The sequence below is a fragment of the Gymnodraco acuticeps genome, unplaced genomic scaffold (assembly GCF_902827175.1).
Source record: "Gymnodraco acuticeps unplaced genomic scaffold, fGymAcu1.1, whole genome shotgun sequence".
NCBI classification, from domain to species: domain Eukaryota; kingdom Metazoa; phylum Chordata; class Actinopteri; order Perciformes; family Bathydraconidae; genus Gymnodraco; species Gymnodraco acuticeps.
In genome coordinates this window covers 37,393-54,556 of record NW_022991970.1, presented here as the reverse complement: position 1 = coordinate 54,556, position 17,164 = coordinate 37,393, and the positions used below count along the sequence as shown (strand labels likewise).

General features: G+C 41.1%; 1 protein-coding gene and 1 pseudogene across 1 annotated transcript in view; both read left to right on the top strand.

Annotated features, from left to right (window-relative positions):
• Window positions 1-2,005: 2,005 nt before the first annotated feature.
• On the top strand, window positions 2,006-3,829 carry LOC117536122 (annotated as a pseudogene).
• Window positions 3,830-8,520: 4,691 nt separating this feature from the next.
• Window positions 8,521-17,164, top strand: part of LOC117536113 (ELKS/Rab6-interacting/CAST family member 1-like) — a gene marked incomplete at its 3' end in the record, with an annotated part of 32,542 nt that continues 23,898 nt past the window's right edge. Inside the window, exon 1 of the mRNA XM_034200845.1 lies at window positions 8,521-8,805. The remainder of the gene's footprint in view (window positions 8,806-17,164) is intronic.

Genomic DNA, 17,164 nt, shown 5'->3' with positions numbered 1-17,164 from the left:
TAATATTTTATTGTTTATAAAACGCATTATAACATTGTAATCCTGCTAGTAATCGCCATTTTAAAACATGTACCAGTAATCTGATTACATATTTGTTCATGTGACTGTAAGGAGTACAGTTATCTTTTTGTTGTATACTGATTACGTAATCCCGTTACATGTAATCCGTTACTTCCCCAAACCTGGTTATCCATGTATGGTAAAATGGTCTGCAACGGCTAACATCCTTGTATTCCCTCCAGATGGAGGAGTTTCTCACCCACACAACTACATAATGACATCACTATAACACTCACGATTCTATTGGCTAGCACTCCAACACATTGTAGGTGATAGGCTAAGGGGCGGGACATCTTTAAGCTTTTAACAAGTTACAACAGAGCTGGCCAGCTAACCAATCAGAGCAGACTGGGCTCTGGTTTCAGACAGAGGGTGAAAAGAGGTGCTGCAGCACAGGCAGTATGAGAAAAATAAAGAGCTTTTTGAACATTAAAGCATGGAGACATGTCCCAGTAGAGACACTTAATAATGATATGAACCTGAAAATGAGCAGAATAGGGCCCTTTGAGTCTGAGGGAGAAGGTTTCTTGGTCACTTAGACTATAAAGGGTTCTATCACAGTCAAATCAGAGCTCTTTACTCTGCTCTTTGTTACAGATTATAATAACAAATTAGGAGGCAGAGGTATCTTCTTTCAGACAATACAATGCTGTACATTCTGTTCTAGCAATATTTGATAAATGAAAGTACATGTTCTCATCGAACCTCCAGTCAGTTCCAACAGACTTCTCCGTAAGGTTCAAGTGCTATGATACTCTTGTTTTAAATATAATTAAAATAATCTCTGCCCAGGTTACATTGAATAAGAATGACGGAAATAATTGGGTTATAATACGTGCACATTATGTAAAAATTGAACTATATCTGGGCTCTGTTTAACAGTATGAGCTCCAGTATAGCTGCATTTAATAAGTGTGTCTTATAATACATGTCATGATAGTGTTCCTTATTCTTTTTGACTTGCTTATAATATGTTTGCTGTTGAGCTCATGTGTTGTTTTCCTTGAGTTTCAATGCAGGGATTATTACAGCCTGAAACAGTCGAGTGCAAAACAGTTTCCAAAGCTTTTTTTTTTGCAGACCAAACAGGATGGGTTGGTACGATAAAATCCAGTTTTCAGATAATTGATCCCAAAACGAGAATTTTGCCCCGTCATGAAGTGCAGTTTAGGTCTGATAGACAACACCCATATCATCTGGTACTTTCCACGGGAAGTACAGGAAGTAGTGAAAGTGAGTCATAATGTTATTTGAGGTGAAAATACTGAGGAGACTCTTGATCTGCCTTAACTAAAGCTGTGTGTTGCTGTACACTTATGTAAGATAAAATAAGATAAGATGGACCTTTATTAATCCCTGCGGGGAAAATCAGTAGTTTAATGTGACCACAATGATTCCCTTTGTGGTCACATTGTGTGTGCCTGTTTGCATTGCATGGAGTAATACCTCTTTTGCATGTTATTTCTGTTCTCCTGTATACTCTTTCCTGGAAGCTATTGTATCAAGGCAAACAAAATGCAAACCATTTAAAATAGTTTAAAAAAATGATTTATTCAATGCTTCGAAGTGTTTGCTTGTCCAAAACGACTTAAGTTGCCAGAAACTGTAAACTGCAAAAAACACAGTATGGACAGACCATAGGGACAGACGTGTTGGAGACAAACTGTTACACATTGAATTCAAACAAGAATATACAACAGCATTTAATCCAAGACCTCTGCAAAACACAATGCATTTAGGCTCTGACCTGCATATTGTGTTAGATACTATTAGTTTTAAGTGTGTGAGTGTTAATGATTTAGAAAAACAAGCACAATTTAGAAATCAAGGATCTACAGTAGGGAGGGAAATGTTTAGCCAGAAATGTAAGTAACCTATCTGATTTGAATTTTTTGGGTTTGAAATTGAAAATATTAATGATAAAATCCTTTCCTCTCGTGTAGACATGGCCTCAGCCAGCAGCTCCCCATGTGAAGAGCAGCTCCAGTGTTCAATCTGTCTGGATGGGTTCACTGAGCCTGTCTCTACTCCATGTGGACACAACTACTGCAAGCACTGCATCACAGGGTACTGGGACACAAGCACCCTGATACAGTGTCCCCTCTGTAAGAAGAGGTTCCGCAAGCGGCCACAGCTCCAGGTCAACACTGAGTTCAGAGACATTTTGAAGCATTTCAACCACATGAAGGTGAATGGGGATGAGGACATAGCCAAACCAGGAGAGGTGCCCTGTGACATCTGCGTTGATCTGAAGCTCAAGGCCAAGAAGACGTGCATGGTGTGTTTGGCCTCGTACTGCCAGCCTCACCTGGAGCCTCATCACAGAGTCAAAACCCTCAAGAAGCATCAGCTGATCGAACCTGTGTCCAACCTGGAGGACAGGGTGTGTAAGAAGCACGACAAGATGTTGGAGTTCTTCTGTGATGTAGACCAGAAGTGTGTTTGTTTCATGTGTTTGAAAGACAACCATGCCTCACATTTGGCCGTCCCATTAGAGCAAGCGTTCAGAGACAAGAAAGGCCAGCTGAGCCATGTGACGTCAAAGATCAAAATAATTGAAAACACCAAATCCAGGAATATTCAGGAAATCAAATATTTGGTTGAACGGACAAAGAAAAAGTCTGAGAAAGAGTTAGCAGACATCGCTCAGGAGTTCAATACCCTGTTGCTCGCTCTGCAAAGAAGCCAGGCTGAGTTCATGGAGAAGATCCAGAAGAAGCAGAAAGCAGCTCAGAGGGAGGCTGAAGATGTGGTGACGGAGCTGGAGCAGAAAGTCTCTGAGCTAAGGAGGAGAAGATCTGAGTGTGAAGAACTTTTACAAGCAGAGGTCCACCTCAGCTTCCTGCAGAGCTGTTCACCTCTCTGCATATACACAAATCTGGTCCAATCCAACATGCCAATAGACCTCTCTGACTTCAGTCAGCAGAGTTCTGTGGGGATGGTGAAAGAAGCAGTGGCTAAGATGGGAAGTCTTCTCAGGCATCAGATGGAGATGATAAGTCATGAGGCACGCTTAAGCAATGACTGGGAAGGCCCTGCAGCTGAAGAAATAAGGAGAGATGATTTCTATGAAGAGGTGTGGAACCCCCCCAAGGACAAGCTGATGATGATCCAGCAGAACGATGCAGTCGATGTGACTCTGGACACCCACACAGCCTACACCAAACTTGTAGTCTCTGAGGATGGGAAACAACTAAGGTTTGATGAAGGCCTACCACCTCCAGATCGTTTCTCTCCTCAGTAAGGATTTCAGTATCAACCCTTTATCCTTGGGACTGAGGGCTTCTCCTCTTGCAGGTTCTACTACGAAGTTCAGGTCGGTGGGACTGGATGTTGGGTATTGGGAGTGGTCAAAAAGTCCATCGGCAAGTTTGTATCACATTTCCCCAACCCGGAGCAGGGAGGCTGGACATTCTTAAAACTCAACAATACAAAATCCCAATCGCAAGATGAATATTTCCCAGGCACTTGTAGCCGTTCTCCCCTGTCCCTGAGGCAAAGGCCCCAGAAGGTTGGAGTGTTTGTCGATTACGAGAAGGGCGAGGTGTCCTTCTACGACGTGGACACCAGGACTCTGATCTACTCCTACTCAAGATGTGCCTTCATTGAGACCCCGTCAGCACTCAAGTCTTTTTTCTATTATATTGCAGGCATATCCTTTGGTAACAGACCAAAGCTCTACCCTTTTTTTGGGGCCTTCAGTAATGGAGAGAATTCTGATACCATGCTTCTTATCACTCCTGTAGTTACAAGTACCATAAAACCCTAAAAGCTGGGGAAATGAATGTGTTACTGCTAAGTTCAGCAGTTATGGAAGAAGTCAATTTAGAAATTATACATTTTTTTATTCGTAGCTCTTTCTTTAGCTAAATTGAGATTGAAACTGATCAAAGCAGATTTCTTAAGACCTGACAATTACTTATGAGGTTCATTTTAAATCAGGGAGACTGGTAGAAGATAGTACAGTAGATCAGGGGTAGAGTTTATTCACATTCATGTTGCAATACTCCCATATGACCAGGAGATGACACCATTGTTTAACCAGTGTTCTGATCTGTTTCTCAGATCTCAGATGTCTACTGTTAGGAAATATGGGGACAATGCTTATAGAAACTTTATTTCATCTCAAAACCATTTAAGACAATGTAAACAAATATCCTTTGGTTTCTAGTATTTTGTTTAAATTAATATTAGCTTTTTTTCTCAGGCTTATTTTATGGTACTTGATATCTTTGTTTTTAATTTAAATTTGGTCAAAACAGTTCCAAGCTAAAAGCTCGTCTTGTTGAAATGACTTCTAATGGGTTGCTACTCAGTTAAATACGTGTAAATCAGTGTAACACTTTCATTATCATTTGTCATATCAGTATCACGCCCCTTTTATGGAGACAAAATATTATGTCTGCATGTGGAACTAAGCCAAACCACTAATGACACGTAACTCAAAACCAAACGGCAGCACTGTATAATAAGCTAGGCATTGCAGTGCTGAATAAGTTCAAGTCAGCCCAAATACATCATGAAGTGGTTAGACACTGCACTCGGAGTGACCTTAACAATGCATATTATATTAAACTACTAAACATGACATTTGGGATGTGAAAAATGACAAGTTCTACTCCTTCCCTCTTACTCGCAAATGTAACAAGAACAGCTATTCTATGGGCAGTATTTATTGTAGAGACAGAGTTAAAACAGGGGGACAGAGGGCATGACATGTGGAAAATGGTCCTGAGTCGAACTCAGACCCAGGTACTCCACTTGGGGACTTGGGGAGCTTTATCAATTGAGCTTTACAGAGGACCGTTTTATAAGATTTTCAATGAGTTTACATTCAAAATTTAAGACAGCTTCCTAGGTTTCTAAACCTGGTTCAGAGTACACACTAACACACACCTTCTGAGACAATTCTGCAGGCAAAATATCTGATAGATGAGCTTAACTAATTTGATATGTGTGAACCATGCATTTAATACTGCTGAATAAAAGTGGATTTCATTAAGATTAGCTTCCAGACCTTTTTTGGGGGGTGTGTTTTTGATGATCACAAAATGGGGCCATATAGAGTCTTTGTTTATAATAGTGACAGTGGCGGTTCTAGAACATTTGACATGGGGGGGCAAAGGGGGGGGCAAGAGGTCATGCCAGGGTGGCATGGGAGGGCGGACAGTACGTGGTATTTTATACTGTATATAACCTATTTATTGTTAATTCATGCCCTAACACAAGTGTTCTTAATGCACAAGAGAAACAAGGTGTTCAGACAAACAATCGGGTGCCCTTTGAGTCCCCCAAGCTTACCTCAACCATTTTAAATGAAAGGAAACTACAAAATGTATTTTAAAGCAATGAATTAATGGAACAGGTTGTTTTGCATTACAATGTAAAATTAAATATATATTTTGTTTTTAAAAAATTGGTTGTCTTAGTATTAGACAGACATATTTTTATGTCCTCACTAAGCATTATTACATATTAAATTAATATTAAACAAATCAAAATGGCCAATTATCCCAAAATGTTGCTGCTAATATAATCATAAGCTTGTCAACTTTAACTGATCAAAAATAAATTCTGAAAAAATACTTGAATTATCTATGAAATTGCAATATTGTCCCTCAGTTTGTTTCAACCCCGTCACGCCATACCATTTACCCTCCTATTAAAAATAATTGATCAGTCCATGTGTAATCTGCATTGAGGGAATTACATCATAAAAGTGTCAGTTTCTTCTCTTACCTATATTTCAGTTTTTGTATTTTCAGATTAAGATTGACAAACTCAACATTTCAACTCTGTTGTATGAATTAATAATAGTAAATAATTGTTTATTACAAAATAAACAATAGTTTTGCAAAATATTACAATTTTGTAATGTCCTTGACTTCCATGTGGTGCCATAGATAAACAAGGTCTCATGCCTACTTTTTGTCAAAAACTTCAACCCTGTTACATTTTTTCAAGGAAATTCCTAGTAATTATTTATATTTTGTGCCTGAGGTGGGAAAATGTAAGTAGTCCACTACCAGACATTTTGGTTTCATTTTTCAAAGATATAAAGACCCAAAAGGCACCCGATTCAGAGAATACTCAGAATTATGCATACTGTAAGTACTTAATTATAAATCACCCATCTCTTCAGAGGTGACCTGTGCAGCAACACATTTCAATCAATATTTGTCAATACTAAGAGCTGCTAGATTGAGCTGCTGTAATGAAATATGTGAGGAGAATAAGAACATACCATGTGGTCCAGCTGGAGTCTCCTCTGCCTCCTGATCCCTGCCTCTGGCCCTCTTTCTGATACTTCATCTTTATTCCTCACATACATTTCTTCTTCTTCACTAATGTCTTCATCTCTCTCCTCCTCTTCCTCCTGCTCTGACCCTCCTGGTCTCTTCATCTCCTCCTCTTCCTCCCCTACTCTGACCCTCCTGGTCTCTTCATCTCCTCTTCTTCGTCCTGCTCTGACCCTCCTGGTCTCTTCATCTCCTCTTCTTCCTCCTGCTCTGACCCTCCTGGTCTCTTCATCTCCTCCTGGCTTCCTCCTGCTCTGACCCTCCTGGTCTCTTCAGTGAACTCTCTTTTCCTTTTCCTCTTTCTGTTCGCCCTGATCACTTCTCATATGTCTTTGTGTTGTTGTTGAATCACTCCAGCTACTCTGGCCTGCAAGAGTCTACTTGTGAAAAGCACTGGTACAAATGCTTGTATAACTTTACACGTTAGGGCCATGTAGCCTAGCTAATATGTAGTGTACCATAAATATAACATCAGAAAGTATTGATCAAGCGCACACAGGCAGCTGTGTTTGGATCCAGTTTTTACGGTAAAGGATGTATCTTGGTTTCATTGATCTGGCCTCATTGCTGTGATGTGTAGTTTACGTGGATTTAATTAGTAGTAGTTTAGCAAAGTGATCGATCTCCCAGCTAACGCTGTCTGCGTAGTATTTTGTAACGTAACGCCCCAAACAGCGCCCGTCTGTTAAACGCTATCGATTCAAACGGCAGCGTTTTATTAATATTTAGTTTCAAGCTCTCGTCTTTAGTAAAAACAAAACTAGTGGAAAGGGAAATGCTGCCAGGGGAAGCTGATCCATAGGTGCTGGGACAGCTCTCGCGCTCCCTCTTTGCAGCGGTGTGAGCTGTGGTCTGTGTGAACGCCGCTCCGCAGTTTAATGCAGGGCCGTAGCTGCGTTTTTAACGGGCCTAAAATGATATTTAAAATGATTCACTTTGAACTAATGTAATGCTTGTTTTGTTGCTTGAGAAGCTTGTGGAAATAGTGTAGGTAAGTTTTAGTACAGTTTTAGGGAAACAAAAGTTAGGGGGGCAGCTGGGGGGACAAGGTTCTACAGTGGGGGGGGGGCAGCTGCCCCCCCTTGCCCCCCCGTAGATCTGCCCCTGAATAGTGACATACATGGAGTAGAGCAGTAAAAGTTTTAACTGATCCAGTTAGCTGACACATTTCAGAAGGGAGCGCTGGTCCACCACTCCTGGAGGGTTTCTCTCCAGGGGAACTTTAGCCAGCAGACTATTTATACTTCAGCTGTCTGACTGGCGCCCTGGGAACTGGGACACTGTGTCTGTAAGTGTGTGTGTGTTTGTGAGTGTGTGTGTGTGTGTGTGTGTGTGTGTGTGTGTGAGAGAGTGTGTGTTTGGGGGTGCAGAAGAAAACCCTAACAAGCATCACATTATAAAGATGAGTTAGTAAGGAAATAAAATAGATACATTAATAATGAACATACCGTTATAGCACACTTTGATCTAATCACATTAACCCATATTGTCATCCTAGTTATGTTAGATCAAAATGCTGCTTACATATCAATTAGTAAGTCAGAGGGGTACTTACAATGTACTTAAAATACATTTAGTTAATAATTCATAATTTCCCTTTAGTAATATTTTCAATGCAGTATTTACTGAAATGTAGTATTTTTAGTATGTAGTCTAGTTAGTACCTTGAATACTTAATCTTAAACTAATGATGCTATCTATTGCATTTCAGTTATATACAATTAAAACTAGCTATCAACATGAGATGATAACATATTAATTAATCTAATATGAAATCATGTTTTTTTTGGGAATATTTTAAAACTCAAATATAAGCGACTATAAACAGGAAACAATGTAGACAACAAGGTAGAATAATTATATAATAGGCTACTTATAAGAATAGATTATGTCATACATTTGTATTATAAAAAACACAATTCTCACTGAGATGCCAAATATTTTAAATATATAATCATCTTTTTTTCAGACACGTGTGATATATATGATAACATTTTATAAATATAACGAATTATATTCCAAAATGTTAGTTACCTTCCTCGTTAAATTACGATTTATTGGAGAATTAGGATTTACCATGTACTCTTGGAGAGACAAGGAGGGGTGGGAAACGTCTCGGGGGCGCGCACTCCACCGTCGTGACGTCACGGGAGCGCCCGAGCAGTGGGGAAGCCACCAGTGGAGGAGCGGGCATAGACGGAAAGGAGGGAAAGAGAGACAGGAGAGAGAGACAGGAGACAGCGAGACAGGAGACAGCGAGACAGATACGAGGCAGGAAGACAAGCCCCGATAGAGAGCGTCTCATCCCAGCTGACCGTTTGTTGGGCTACGGTAGACAAATCCCGCCACTTGACAGCGGCAGAATAGCCGGAGAGGAGATGTGACTGGCCTTCTTCACACATAGCTTATTTCACAATCAGCGGGCAGCACAGTACACACAGCCGCAGTGAGTATGCGAAGTTAGCTAGCAGTCCGAGGACTGTGTGCGTGTATACATGCTTATTACACAGGCCTAAGTGTGTGTGTGTGTGTGTGTGTGTGTGTGTGTGTGTGTGTGTGTGTGTGTGTGTGTGTGTATGTGTGTGTGTCAGCCTCACGTGCACACCGTCTGTGTTTGTTTGCGTCGTGTCAGTGACGTCTGTGTAAAGGGGGACGACAGCGGTAGATTAAACCGTGATGCCCGCTTCGAGGTGCACAGTTTCCAGGTCAGCTGTGAGAACCTCGGCTGGTTCTATTAAAGAGCAGGGTTTCAACCACACTTGTCACAGTCAGTATGATACATTGTGTACTAAGCGAGACCATTCAAAAACGCCGTTTTGCTCGTTAAAATAAATTGTAGCTGTACAGGAGCCTCCCTATGGAATAACCAGCTAATAACACTAGTGTTGTCTCTGTACTTAAATGCGATTATCAATCTGTTTCGGCTGTGCTGCTGTCAACCTCAGTGCTAAATTATTTTCATCATAATCCTATAGTAGTATTTTACAGTGCCAGTTTAGTGACTTTATACAGCATTTACTTATAGTAATATCCCATGTGTGCCTGTGGTAGTCAAATTAAGTTTACTCTCTTGCTATAATATTCGTATGAGGACTTTTAGTTGTGTTGCGATATTTCTAACAGTGTTGCTTGAATCCTCCAGGCCGGTTGCTGTGTTCTGAGATCGTTTAAACCAGTTGAGCTCCGAGCCTGTTTTTCAGGCCTCAGGCTCGAAAATGACATTCCCAGAACAATTGACTATATCTTCACTTCTAAAAGGGGTAAATTAATAATCTTTTTTCTCAAAGCAATGATAAACCTTTGAGTTGGATGTAGAAAAGTCAGAATCAATATAGATTTTTTTTATTTTAAAGTAAATTCAGATTGAACATAGTAAAAAAATGTAAATTATAGTGTCCGTCCAAAAAGCTTAAGGAATCTAAACTATAACCAGGGGTGCACATCACTTTTTTGCCCTGGTTCTCAAAGGAGCACCTGGAGATGTTGCTTGGTGCTCATCCTTAAAATGAAATAAACCGTAACTTTTGAGGGGGTCTTGACTTTATTTGCCAGACACACGGCACTGAACACACATGCAGAGGTGAACACAAGACAACATTAGCATGACCAGTAATCCTACAAGCTGTCATCACTACCCTCCTGACTGTTCTCCTCACTGTCTTCCTCTCTGTCAGACATGGTAGCTGATGATGTAGGCCTACTTCTTCCTCTCTGGTTGAGTCTGTGATTAGATGCTTGCATCCACAAGTCAACAGCTGGGTTTGGGTCGAAAGTCTCTGTTGTCATCTTAGACAAGTGGATGTAATCAAATAAGTATGTGAACATAACCAATAACCTACCATAGCCAATAACAAATTAATGTAACTTATTTTATTTGTGTTGTTCATTCATATCTTATTTTACCGTAACATTTATTTATTTATGCATTTTTTTTATATCTCCAGTTTTAAAGGATATTTTTGGTTACTGTCCTATAGTATATACATTGGAATGATTTAAAACCTGTTTATCCCAATAATTACAAAGGAGTGCCTTGGAAATATGTACATAAATTGTGACCAAACCGTTTGAACTTAGACAAGAGTCCTTTACCTCACTGAGCTGTAGTTATCAGCCTCTCAGTCTGACTGGAGAGGACTCTCCCTCCACATTATTGTAGAAACATCTTCTTCTTATATCCGTTAGAGCAGCTAGCACGGCACCAGATTCTAATAACAACAGCGCTGGTACCGGTGCACCCTCCCTTTCTCCCTCGCTCACTCGCACTTTGGCTGTGAGCTGCGGGCGCCAGATAAGCCAACATCCCCCATTTTCATCACTTACAGCACCCATCGTACAGGGCAAATTAATTGTGTAACCAGGGTGAAAAGGGTGTTACATTTACTTAATTATGAATATTGTTACATCAAGGCCGAAAATTAGGATGAGCCCCAACGGTCAAAATGTTTTTTTCCCTCCCAGAGCTGCCAGTGTAGCGCCTCCACAGATCTGGCGCCCTAGGCGAACATCTAGCCAGAGCTACGGGCCGGCCCTGAGTTCATATGCAACTCGCAAATATCTTTCTCTCTCTCTCTCTTTCTCATCTCTCCTCTATTTTCTCTTTTCTCTTTTCTCTTCTCCCTTCTCTCTCTCCCTCTCTCCCCTCTCTCCCTCTCTCAATGTTGGAACGCAAATGCGCTTTGTTTCAAATGACCCGGTGCTCTTTTTTTGGCGGAGGTGCGCATGCGCACCTGCGCACCAGTTATGTGCAGCCCTGACTATAACATATAATGAGTAACCTGTATCAAGATTGATCACTTCTGGGGTCATTTGGGTGCATTTTCCATATCTCTGGCCAGTCAATTTTGATGATTGACACCTCTTTGTAACCGTTAAAGCCAATATAATCGAGGGGAAGTTCCTAAAATCCATCTAAACATTACCCATTGGTGAATGAGTGATGCGTAGCCAGAATGCTCCGGAACCGGAAGCTGTCATACACTCTAGTTATCGTAGCAGCTGATATTAAATCTCCGTTATTGACATATAAATGGAATGATGGATTATCAGTACTCATTTCAAAGTGACACAGACACATTGGATTAACCTATGGATTAACCTTCAGCAGCGTTTTTATTGTTTTAATGCCATTGAACACAACTTTTGATCAGAACAACTGCAACGGTAAGATTTATTTTCCGATTTGGTCCCATAAAGCTAATTTTGTTGTTGTTGTTTGTTGTCATTTCGCCACAAGTTCTGATCGCTCAGTGATGATATATGTCTAGAATCTGTGGAATCTCAGCTTGCTAATCAATATCTTGTTTGTGCAGATACGAGAAGTAATAAGGGTATTTTAACGTGAGTTCTGTGCTATGTGTGTTAGCATTTCTTCGCTCAGGGCTAATTCAGAGCCTTTGTTATTACCCTTATGTATCGTTTTGCTAAAAATAGTTAATATTGTCTGATAGCTGAGTTTCTTCCCATTAAGTGGATATAACACATTCATAGTTTATTAAATGTTAAGAAGCCCTCAGACGCTGTTTTTTGCAAGATGTTGCGTGATTTCCTCCGTGTCCCGCCTCCGGGAACACCGAGGCGGGGAACCGAGCCCGCTTCCTTCCACTCACATTGTAAACACTGCACACATTTATATGTCCAGCCTCTGCACTCACATAAGCCTTTGGGAAAATGTTAATATCATGGGGTTTTCTTTTGTTTTAGAATTGTATCACACATTTTTTCTAAATTTAGCGTGGCCTGACCCAAAGTAATGTCTTCCTGAACTTTTGATACCTAATGAATGAACGATTTTGATAGACCCTTTAGTCTCCAGGCTTAACATCAAAGGTGAACAGCTTTGTCTAACAGGCTAAACACTCGTCTCACCTGACAAAATCATTTCTTTTTTAAATTACCAGAATTTTACAAGACCGTGATCTACTGTACTGTGCTTTGTTTCAAATGTAATTATTCAAACCAATTTCATCCATTTGCCAGGGGGTAGTCTAGCACATTAGATAGATAGATAGATAGATAGATAGACCTTCTGAGGGGATGTTTTGGGTCACCTTCCCAACACTTTCATCCTTATTTATCCTGGCAAGTTGGCTGTAAGAGCACATTCCTCTTTACACGATGAGCCTGAGGGAGTTTCATCCCCACTTTCTCTTCCATTAAAAACTACACACTCCTGAATTCGTTTTCTGCTTCCCTGCCTTTGTGTTAATTGCCGAGTCTCAACGGTACATTTTCCATATTTGCTCTGTAGGCAGCAGCTAAGATTAGATAAGTGTGTATTTGCATGTGCATGATCCGATGTAGTTTTCTGCTCAGCAGCATGTTTGTGCACATCAATGTGCGTGCTTCGTTGTGAGTCATAATGTGTGTGTAGGCCATATTTGCACATTTTGTTTGCCCAGCCTGTATCTCGGATTAATTTCCTGTGGAGCTGATGCTATCTGCCTCTTATCAGCGTTGTGCTTTCCAGTGTCTGAACCATATTATGTGTCTTATCGCTGATAGGACTGGAGACACAGAGTGATGCAGAACAGTCACTCCAAAGAGCCAAAACCTGTATCTTGACTAGACATCTTCTGCCTATTTTCTCCCAAATGTAATTGTACCACTCACTTTATTGAAATATCTAATTTGCAAGCTTTTCCGGATAAGTGTTTTTTGTGAAAGAAATCGTAATTATTACAATCTTTGTTTTTTAAATTCCTTTTGAAATGTCTACATAAGTCCTGTTGAAATAACTTCTAATGCGTTGCTACTAAATCAGAACGGCAAAACCAAACGGCAGCATTGCATAATAAGTTTTACATTACAGTGCTGAATAAGATCAAGTTAGCCCAAATACATCATGAAGTAGTTAGACACTGCACTGGGAGTGACCTTAAAAATGCATACTGCGGTACGTCCACATGGCAGGGTGCGTTGAAGCTTGCCGGTGGGCGTGTCTGGTGCGCGACCAACAACCAATCACATTAATCTCCCGCCCCGGACACACAAGCACGCGGTTTGATTGAATAGAGCTTGTACTGGCATATGATTTGATTGGCTGGCGCTGCCGTCGACGCTTGAAAAGTTGAACTTTTGTCAACTTTCGAAGCGAGCAACGGAGGCAAAGCGACGCAACGGAACCACAATGCAGTTCGGCAAAGCGTGACGTCACTCCATTCAAAGTGAATGGGAAGCGTCTCCGTTGAAGCACGCAACGCTGCCGTGTGGACGGGCCGTTAAACTGCTAAACGGGAACTTTTGGATGTGAAAGATTAAAAGTTCTAATCCTTCCTTCTTACTTGAACATTTAACAAGAACAGCTATTTATCACGTATGGTCTTGGTACTAAATTATTTCTGTGTTTCTTTCCTGATCCGGTTTGTTTTTGGTTCAATGTCAACTAATGTCCTATTCATTCATCACTATTTGTATATTTATTAGGGCTGTCAGTCGATTAAAATAGTTAATCGCGATTAATCGCACATTTTTGATCTGTTCTAAATGTACCTTAGAGGAATATTTTTCAAGTTTTTAATACTCTTATCAACATGTGAGTGGACAAATATGCTTTATGCTAATGTTTATTATCATTTGAACAATGACAAATATTCTCATGAATATTAAACACAACAACCTCTGAACATTAAAAATATTCGCCTCAATTCAACCTGGAACCTCTCTCATTCAATAATACAATACAACTGGTGTGTGTGTGTGTGTGTGTGTGTGTGTGTGTGTGTGTGTGTGTGTGTGTGTGTGTGTGTGTGTGTGTGTGTGTGTGATGGATCGTTGGAGCTATGTGCAACTCAAGGCATATGCTCGAACGGGAGCTGACTGGACGCTGTAATCAACAGCTCCATATCCGTTAGCGCAGCTAGCTAGCACCAGATGCTAACAACAACAATGCACATAAGGACACCCTCTCTCGCTCGCTCGGGCCACACATACACACACCCTCCCGGTCCTCCCAATAGCCAGTCGGTGCCTGCCGGTGAGCGTGGAAGTGTGGTCTGCCACAAGCGGGCGGCAGGAGCGGGGCTGTCAGCATCAGCTTGTAGATGGTATTTTAAACTCGATGCGCTCTGAAACTATACGGGGCGGCCGAGGAAAAAAAATACACATGCGTTAATCGCGTTAAAATAATTAGTGGCGTTAATTTTTTTTAACGCGTTAACTTGACAGCCCTAATATTTATGCATCATAAATCTTTCAGATTATTATTCATTTAACATGGCAATTGCTACTGGAGATGTTCACACCATGGTTCACACACATAAAATGCACTTCTTTTGCAGAAAAAAGACATCACATAAATGTAACCTTTAGACTTTAAGTAAATACTGACCCTGAAGGAAACATTCCCTGCTACACAGTCTTACCTTAGCCTTTAGGTAATAATATAGAGCAGGGGTGGGGAACCTCTTTCCTCTCAAGGGCCATTTCAATTTTTACAACATCCTCCGAGGGCCGTACAAATAATTGAATTCAACGTCTGCTTAGGGCTGAGCGATATGGCCAAAAAAAGAAATCCCCGATTTTTTCACAAAAAATCCGATTTACGATTTAAATCGATTCCCCCCCCCCCCCCCCCCCCCCCCCCCCAATTCATATGCAGATGACAAAGTAATTGTTCCAAAAACATTTTTGATTTTGATTTTCCCCCTTGGGGTTAAAGTGCAATCAAGAACAACTAGCCAAAAAGACAATATGGCAGGCCCGGCCATTGTAAACAGTGAAAATGTAACATAACATAAAATGTAACATACAATATTTCTTTAAACACAAGTTGAACATCTTGCTATTAGTAGATTGGAAGTAGTTCTGATAAAGTGCCAACAAAACATTCAACAGCATTAATTATCAGTGCATGAGAGCAGGTGTTTTTGTTGTTGTGCTGTTTTAGTTTGAATATCCTCTTTTCTAAACATTCTTAGCCAGGAAGACAAGCCTGTCTACCACCTCTGGCTTTAGACATGCCCGGTGGCATGTAACAATGCCCCCCCCCCACACTGAAAACCCTCTCTGAGGGTGCACTTGTTGCTGGGATTGAGAGGTATTTTTTTGCCAGGACACTTAGCCTAGGAAAATTCGGTTGGTGGCGCTTCCACCACTCAAGAGGATTGGTGTCTGGGTCTACCTCAGGGGTCAATAAGAAAGATTTCAGCTCAGTCTCTATCTTTTCTGCCTCTGACTGGTTGGGAGATGACATTGGATTCTTTTTGAAGAAGGCCGCTAAAGTCATCTTTTTCTTGGGTGGAGGCTGTGCATCTTCTTGGCGCACCTGCACAGCCGTGCCAGGCTGCTGTGGTGTACTGTTGTTGGCAGGAGCAGGTAGAGACATCATCTCAGCAACAGCTCTTTTTTTGACTGGTTCCACCTTGTCTGGGTCAATGTAGGTTGTGCGGAACCTTGGGTCAACCAGTGAGGACATGTCCAAGAGTTCATCTTTTACAGGGTCGCTGTATTTGTCGTCAAGGTACCGCATTATTTTTCCTTTTATTGTTTTCGTGAGCTCTGCGTCTTCCTCCTCTGGCTGTAGGAGACTGGTTTTGAACAGATGGAGCACTGGTTTGATGTATGAAAAACTAACATAAGACTCCCTGGAGAGTGCATCAGTGAATTCTTGGAGTGGTTTTACAGCTTTATTTATCGACTCCAACACATCCAGATCTTGCCAAGTGGGCACAAGATGGCGACTTTTCTTGTCCGAACCCAGGACACGGACTACAGCCTTCTCCTGTTCCAGAAATCTCTCAATCATTCTTTGGCGTGAACCCCATCTGGTCGGGGACTCTGTTATCAGCTGATGAGTGGGTAGACCAAGCTCTGCCTGTACTTCACTCATGTCTCTTCTTTTTTTCCAGCTGTAAGAAAAGGCAGACACAGCCTTTTTACATACCCCAATAGCACGATCGATCCGTGGGTCCTTCACACCATTCTCTGTAGTAAATGAAGAATACATAATCAAAACACATTTTAGTGGAACATACCACTACATTCACAAACTTGTCTTGCTTCAATTTCTGCAAAATATTAATGCACAAAGGACACACACACATATACCACACACACATATACCATTATGATTAGATATTTATTTATTTATTCATACACATTTTGTCAAAATATTGGCTTGATATAATGCATTAATTACATGATGCATTAATTAGACTGTCTTGCGAATGGGAAAAATGTCACTTTGTAGTGAATGAGATTCATAATTCACCATCATCTTTCAGTGTGTTGTGTTTCATGTTTTACATGCACAGTCGTGATGTTGTACGTTTAGCTGTTAAGTGACCACGGCCCCTTTAAGACGAGCGGTATGTCTTTCATGTCATTCACAGAAATAAACGACTCACGCACTTGGTCAACGTGAGAAATAGTTTTGCCTCATTCTTCACGCAATTTCCACAACTTGATGCATAGCCATTAGACTTACTTACCGATAACATTGTGCAATCTGTGTCCAAAGCACTGGAGGTTGGGCCACGCATTGTCCTTCAGAGCTTTAATCATGTTGCTGCCGCTGTCAGTAGTCATGCAAATGAGTCGGTCTTCGGCAAGGTTCCATGAGTTTAGGGCATCTTTTAGCCCCATGGCTATAATTTCACCTGTGTGGTCCTCTGGAAAGTATGCCGTTTGGAGGCAGACGCTCCGCAGAGTCCAGTCGTTGTTAATAAAGTGCACAGTAAGACTCATATACGGCTGCATCGTCCAACTCGACCATAAATCTGTGGTGGCAGAATAAAAGGACACGTCTTCCAACTCCTTTGCGACCCGTTGTCTTGTGTTATTATATAGCTGAGGCAAGGCAACTT